Below are 8,041 nucleotides of genomic sequence, written 5' to 3'. Positions count from 1 at the left end.
ATATCGACTTGATGATCTCAGAGGTTTTTTCCAATCCAGCTGATGCTCTGATTCTGTGATTCATTGTGTGACCGACCTTTTGTTCTTTCTTTCGAGGTCAGATTCAAGTGGTCGATTGGGCTGTCGGAATTAAAGGGCAGACGAGCAAGGTGAGAATATTCGGGCCAGTCTGAATGCAAAGATATTTATGGCGAGCTGTATCATTGGTGAATCTAAACGTATACCTTGTCATTTGTTTTTTTCCAGTGATACACAAGGTGACAAGAGTCAGCAGAAGGGGAAGGAGGTCCTTGCAGTAAGAGGTGAATGAAAAAGAACCCGAGAGGGGAACTTTGGTCAGAATGTTGCACTCTGAGGGAATGCGTCTGTATGTGCCTTTGCCTCCGTGATTTCTTTGCAGTGCCCATCTGTATTGCCAGAGGAGCAGACCACGGGCTGAGGAGCCGAGCGGCAAGGTCAGGGTGCTTTGGCGTTGGCCTTGTGGGTGATGGCAGGGACTTCAGGGCTGGGCATTTAAGCATTGCCCTCTTCTCTTTGGAGGTGCCAGCCCAGTAACCTTTGAAAAGAAATGAGCATCCCAGGTGAGTCGGGGAGGTATCGAGGAGGAGCAGGGGCCCAGGGAAGTGTCAGAAATGCCACTGGAAGTTTTTTTTCCCTTTTCCAGGTGTACCATGCAGTGGGAGCTGCAAGCTCTGCACCACTTGCTGGAGGCAGTGACACGAGGACTTGGGTGCACTTAGGAGAGGGTGAGTGTGGGAATGGTTGGGGTTTGGCCGATGTGATGCTAAAGTCCTGCACTGATTTTGGTTTCCTTTCTTGGAGCTGACGAAGAGAAGAAGCCCGGGACTACAGGTAGCCCTGAGCCAGCCGAAGGGACGTGCTTTTGGAAGGTGGATGGACAGGTCCATCTCTCTGCAAGATAAGTGAGGGCCTCTGAGACAGAGAGAGGATGAGATTCCCGTGCAGGCTTGGGAATTACTGGGAGGGCTTTTCAATTAGTGTAAGGAAGGGGATAGGGTTAGGGTTAACAAGGGTTGGGGTTAGGGTTAGCGTTAGAGTTAAGGTTAGGGTTAGGGTTAGAGTTAAGGTTAGGATTTAGGGTTTGGGTTAGGTTTAGAGTTTTTTTTACTTTTACATCTAGGATTCAGAATGGGGAACGATACCTGCCAGTTGAAAGGTGCTTTGCACAGGAAACTCTTGCTCTTTGTGTAGTGCCGAGTTGTGCACCACCTTCTCTTGAGAGAGAGAGGCTCAGGGCTTTCTTTCCTCTTTTGGTGGTCCCAGCATGGGGGTGGCACAGTAACCAAGCACAGCCTCGAGAAAAGCCCTACCAGCCCCTCCTCCCTCAATCCGTGCCTCAGTTTCCCCTCCCTGAGCAGCTCTTGGGGACCCGAGGGGTGGCATCATCCCGCCCCAGCACCACCCCCTCGAGTTCCTCTCCCCCACCAAGCTAGGGGGGCCCAGCAGACACAACCCCCCAGTCCCTGCACCCCGGGGACACGGGGGGCTCCCCTCAGCCCCCACTCAGCCCATCAGTCTCAGCCCATGGATCCGACCTGGTCCTCCTCCATGTCCCGGCAGAGCAGGGGGGGCGCAGGGCTGGGGACACGGACCCGAGGGTGGGGACACAACGCTGTCACACGCAGGAGAGGACAGGAAGCCAAAGCCCCGCTGCCCTCCTCACTCTTCTGACCTCTCCCACCCTTTTCCCGTCAGTGTAGGGGGGTCCCAGCACTTTTTGGGGTGTACTGGGTGCCGTGTTGAAGGGCAGGTGCCCTCCCAAAAGCCCCCAAACATCCCCGCCATCCCCAGTGATGTCACCACTGTCCCTGTGATGTCTCTCGTGTTGCCAATGAAGTCCCAGCTGTCCAGTTGGTGTCATCACAGTCCCTGTGACATCACCAGACAGTTGTGATGTCACTGGTCTCCAGCGATGTCACTGCTGTCCCATGAGATGTCACTACTGTCCCATGTGATGTCACTGCTGTCCCCAAGGGTGGTCCCTGTATCCCCAAAATGTCACTGCTGTCTCTGTGATGTCACCTCTGTCCCAAGTGGTAGCACCATGTCCCCGTGATGCCACTGATGTCCCCTGTGGTGTCACCAGAGCCCTGTGATGTCACTGGTCTCCTGGGATGTCACCACTGCCCCCTTCAGCAAAACTGAAGGCAGAGGGCCCAGCTCCCTGCAGCTCTCCTGTATCCCAGGGCCGGAGGCTTGTGCAGGGCTTGCAGCCAGCAGGGGAAAGAAAGAGCTTTCCTTTTCCCTCTAAAGGTTCACGTGCAAGAGCTGAACAGCAGCACAACCTCTGTTCCGGTGAGGTCTTCCCTCAGCCAGCCCAGGCAGCGCTCCAGCACAACCAGTGCCCAGGGAGAATCGCCCAGCCCGGCCTATTCTCTCTGACACAGCTCCTGAGCTGGGAAGATGGGGTTGGCAGGTCCAGGCTGGGCTTGCTTGGGCTTTGCTGGGCTGGGCAAGGGCTGGGAGCTGGGAGCATTGGGGCTGCTCCTCCAGCTCCTGCTCTCACCGTGTTCTCCTCCTTTCCTTTCCCACTCCACTGGCAACCCCCACGGAAAGTGGGGTTTACAGACATCCCTGTAACACCCTAACAGGTTTGTCCCTGTCGTCAGGAATCTGCCCTGTGCCAACCCCTGGGGTCGTCTGCACCAGTTCTGGTGGGGAATTGCCTGCGCTTGGCTTGGCTTGGCAGGGTAACACGTCCACAGCTCCTCCTCTTCTGGAGAACAGAGAGCTGCTCCAGGGGGACATATCACCTGACCCTTCTCCTTGGATGAGGCAGAAACATCCCCTTTGTCTTCCCCTTCTCGGGGCGTGGGGCGACAATCGCCCTTGTCACGGAGCAGTTGCAGGCTCTGCTCCTCCGGTGATCCAACAGCGGCCCCTGCTGACCGCGATTGTAATTGCGCCAAGAAGCGAGGAATACCAGACTCTCCTTTTTTGAGGCGGAGTTTTGGTACAGGATTCTTTGGTCGGTTTTGTGTCCTTTCGTTGTTCTTACCAATACACATACATCCTTTAATAAAGGGCTGTTATTTTTCCTTTCTCCATACTTTTCACTTGGAGCCTCTTAAGTTTGGATTTACAATTGCTTAGAAGGAAGAGTTTGGTCTTCCTCATAACTTCTCCTCCTTAGGAAAACACTTGTGTTTCCTCAAACTGAGACAGATACAAATTCATGCTTTGTTTACAACCCGGAGAGATCTTGCAGGCTCTTTCCATTTGCCTCTTCCCCTCTCCGAGAACTTGTGTGGACACCTTCCCTGCCTGCACCAGGTGATTTCACAAAACTGGGAGGGAGGGTATTTCAATGAGGAGGACCCGGGGGGGGGGGGGGGTTGAGGCCTCTCTAAGCAAATGTTTCCTTCAGGAGAGCTAAAACCAGGACAGGGGGAGGAAGAGCAGAAACGCAGCTCCTCCAGCAATGGCAGCGCCTCCAGGAATTCCCAGCATATGCCCACAAATCCTCCCGGAGGGGTGAGGCAGACATGAAGGTTCGACGTGAATACCCTGTTTGGCATAACTTAGGTGATGGCTGCATCCCCTCTCCCTTCACCAGAGGCTGGAGATTCTGCTGTCTGGGAGCAAAAAGTGTCTGTGTGGGGGTTCAGCACCGCTGGCTTGGTGCAAGTCCAAGAAGCGTTTGGACGATACTCCAGGGCACGTGGTGTGACTCTGGGGGATGGTGCAGTGAAGACTCAGGAGTTGGACTCGATGATCCTTGTGGGTCCCTTCCAACTTGGAATACTGGGTGTGATTCTGTGAAGTTCCATAGGGCTGTGTGTGAGCAGAGAGCAGGGGCTGAGCAAAGCAGAGCAGGGCAGTGGCAGCACAGCCCTTGAGCACTGCCCCAAGAGAGCTGAACCCAAAGGGGAGTTGGGGGTGAAGTTGGTCCCACTCGGGTTAGGGGGCAGAGACACGGGGACAGCAGGGAGTGCAGGGCAGGGAAAACATCAGAAGGAACTGATGGGCATGGGGATGTTTCCAGGTTGGACTCTCCCGGTGCTCAGTGGCCCTATCTCTCCAGGACGAGGGTGATGGTGGGGGCTCATATAGAGTGTCAGGAGCTGGAAAGTCATCTGGAGAGTACAAAGGCATGGTCTAGGATAACGTTATTGTTTTCAGGACTGGAAAATGCCTCAGATCAAGGAGGGGCAGAGTTTCCTCCCAAGGGATTCACATGAGGGGCATAAAGGTCTTCTCCTCTCCCACCTCCAGTCCCACACAACTCCCTTTACGGAACCTGTCCTTGTACTCCCCATCCCCTGGAGAGCTGCACAAGTGTGTCTCAGATAGGACAGGAGAGTCCAGGGCTGCAGGACGACGCTCTGGTGGTTGCACTGGGAGGGTCAGATTTGGTGCATGCTGTGCCCATCCCTGGGCACAGACAGAGTTCAGAGACCAGTTGCAAGTGAATTATTGCAGAACAGATGAACAAAGGTGGGATGTGAATCAGAGTGAAGACAGTGTTCAAAACAACTGCGGCAGAAACGTGAAAGCACCGTCCTTCTCTCCTGCTTGCAATGAGAACTAACTGGGGAGAGGCAACAGGAGTTTCAGGCCCACAAATTGGACAGGGAGAGTTCAAGAAATCTACCAATTGATGGCATCAACGACATCTTCTGGAATGAGGGATGGAGCAAGATGACAAAAAATTGCAGTCCAGGTGCCTGCAGTATTTCAGGTCCCACCTGCTCAGCTCAAGCTGCAAAGCCCTCCCTGAGACAAGGACCGCCCCCTTTCAAACACCACCAGAGAACAGGGGCTTGAGGTTGCCCTTTCTTTTCATTTTCTCACTGACTCCAAAATTTGCTGAAGACTGGAGACTAGTAGAATGGTTTCTCTTGCAAGAGACAACTCCCCCAGAGATGACAGAAGGTGGATCTGGGATTCCCAGGTTGTCTCAGTGAGGGAACTCCAGGCTCTCAACCTGTGCCTTTCTCCTCCCCGGCAGCAGGTCCAGCTCCCAGGCAGGCACAACCACTAAAGGTCTCATGATTCTCTCCCTCCCACCCAAGGTCCTTCAGCATTGGGCCAAGTTGCCACCATGAGGACATTGGGAGGTTCATCAACTGGATCTATCTTGTCTCTAAGGTCATATCCTCCCGTAGATACTGGGGCTCTTGGACTCCTGTGGATGCAGAGTAGGGTGGGGGCCAAGGGGAACGAGGACATTGCAAGGAGGATTCTGCTCCCAAGGGACAAGTAAACATGGGCCGTGCTCCGGGCTCGCAGTACCAGCAAATGAAAGCGGGGGCTCTGTAGGTGCAGCGACCGCAGTAGGGGGTGAGGCAAGGCTCCCACTCGACCCAACCCCTACTTGTGGGAAACTCCATGCCAAGCACAGCCCTGCAGCAGGACCAGTCCCAGCTACTCTGCAAGGCACAGGCAGAGTCCTTTCTTCCCTTTGGCTCCCACAGATCTGACTTGAGACCCTTAGAAAGGCCAGCAGATGAGCCCATGCCAAATGTCTTAAAAAGAAAACCCACAACTAGGTATCCTCTCTCTCTTGAAACCAAAAAACACCACACCAAGTATTGCACTTCTTCCTTCCACATACCAGCAAAACTCTCAATCGCACAGCCGAGATACATGCTGTGTGTTACAGCTCAAAAAGAGAAACGTGCCAAGAGAGAAAGTTTTCAGTGTCACTCCCCGTCCAACTGCAAGTTTCAAGGCACTGCCATTCAACTAGGAGTGAGTTTCCCTTTGCATCCTTTCGACTGTACAACCCTCCACAGAGAGTTGTGCGTTCTTCTCGGTTGCAAGGAGGAGGGCGAATGCAGCAAGGTCGCTTTGCCCGGTTCGTCTCACTCTGCGGCGGTTGAAGTTGACACTCTCGACTTGAGGGTAAGCGCTTGTCTGTAAGCCCTTCAGAGTACGTCTGGCTAGGATGAATGTGCAGCGCGTTGTCATATGTGCCAAGTGGAAAGACTTCGAAGCAGAAAGGAACTGCCAATGCTTAGAAGTTTGTAATTCAACGGGGTAGACCCCAAAAACTTTTTCTCTTGGCACACTTCCTCATTGTGCCTTGTTTTCAGCTGCTTGTGCGCTAAAGCCCTTTCAACCAAGCAGAGTCCAAAACGTCTGCATCAGCACATGCAGTTGAAAGGAGCCAGACAAAGAGAAGTTCTTGCATTTCCCTTCCTCCTTGCAGCCGAGGAGAACGCGCAGAGCTCTGTGGAGGAGTGTAAAGTTGAAAGGATGCAAGGGGAAAAGGACTCCCACTCAAATAAGTGAGCCTTGAACTGTGCAGTTGGAAGGAGTGCGTCACTGAAAGTTTTCTGTCTTGAAACACTTCCTTTTTTGAGCTTTTTTCTAAAGAAGCAGAGTGTGGAGCCGGGTTGTGTGAGGGAGAGTTTTGCTGGTACGTGGAAGGAAGAAGTGCAATGCTTTGTGTGGTGTTTTTTGGTTTCAAGAGAGAGAGGATACCTAACTGTGAGTTTTCCTTTTAGGACATTTGGCATGGGCTCATATGCAGGACACTCCAGTGGTATCAGCTCAAATCTCTGGGAGTTAAGAGAAGAAGGGACGTTGTCTATGTGAGAAGGAAATCACCTAGCTCTCGTGTGCAGTGTGTAGCTAGCTGAGGGGTCGTGAGGAGCAGGGCGAAGGGGCCAAGTATCTCTTTTTTGTACGGCAGCGGCAGAGCGAACTCTCTGGACTCTGCAAGCATGGAAGCGCTTCAGGGTGCAAGCAGCTGAGAACAAAGAACCGCTGGAAAAGTGTCTCAAGAGAGAAAGCTTGTCAGGACCTATCCTCTCTAATTGCAAATTTCTAAGCATTGGCAGTCCCTTTCTGCTTCAAAGCCCTTTCCACTGCACACATCTGAAGACACACGGCATGTTCTTCTTAGCTAGATGTACTCTGAAGCGCTTTCAGGTTGGCAGAGTCCAGGGACTTTTTTCTGCTGTTGCCACACGGGAAAGAAAGGCAGGGCAAAAGACTGCCGCCTTCGACTTGCTCCTTGCCGGCGTTCTGCTAGGCACTGAACACAAGAGTTTGGCGGTTTCCTTCTCGCACGGGCAGAGTCCTTTCATCTCTTTGGTTCCCGCAGATCTGACTTGATACCCTTAGAGAGGCCAGCAGATGAGCCCATGCCAAATGTCTTAAAAGGAAAACCCACAGCTAGGTATCCCCTCTCCCTTAAAACCACAAAGCACCACACCAAGCACCACACTTCTTCTCTCCACGTACCAGTAAAACTCTCCATCACACATCTGCCATCCACACTGGTCCTTTAGACTACACCTCGAAAAGAGAAGTGTGTCAAGACAGAAAACTCCAGTGACGCAATTCCTCCAACTGCACAGTTCAAAGCACACCTATTTGAGTGGGAGTCCTTTTCAACTTGCATCCCTTTAAACTTCTAAACATTGGCTGTCTCTTTCTGCTTCGAAGTCTTTCCACATGGCACATATGACAACGCGGTACCTGTGCATCTCAGCTAGACGTACTCAAAAGCGCTTACAGACAAGCGATTCCCAGCAAGTAGAGAGTGTCGGCTTCAGCCGCGGCAGAATGAGAGGAGCAGGACAAAGTGACCTTACTGCAATCGCCCTCCTCCTTGGAGCCGAGAAGAGCACGCCAATCTGTGGAGGGCTGTATAGTTGTAAGGATGCAAAGGGAAAAAGACTCCCACTCAAATAGCACCCAAGAAGCTGAAAGCAAGGCAGTATAATAAAGTGTGGCAAGAGAGAAAGTTTTTGGGGTCCACCTTTTTGAATTGCAAACTTCTAAGCATGGGTGGTCTCTTTCTGCTTCCAAACCTTTGCACATGGCACATATGACAACGCGGTACCCATTCATCTCAGCTAGACGTAACTCTGAAGCGCTTACAGACAAGCGATTCCCAGCAAGCCGAGAGTGTCAACTTCAGCCGCCGAAGAGTGAGAATAGCCGGGCAAAGCGACCTTACTGCAATCGCCCTCCTCCTTGGAGCCGAGAAGAGCGCGCCAATCTGTGGAGGTCTCTATAGTTGTGAAGATGCAAAGGGAAAAAGACTCCCACTCAAATAGCACCC

Source organism: Empidonax traillii, unplaced genomic scaffold, assembly GCF_003031625.1.
Source record: "Empidonax traillii isolate 1590-97213 ecotype Southwest subspecies unplaced genomic scaffold, ASM303162v1 scaffold434:size946695, whole genome shotgun sequence".
Taxonomy (NCBI): domain Eukaryota; kingdom Metazoa; phylum Chordata; class Aves; order Passeriformes; family Tyrannidae; genus Empidonax; species Empidonax traillii.
The sequence above is the reverse complement of the archived record's forward strand: the minus strand, read 5'-3'. Positions refer to the sequence as shown.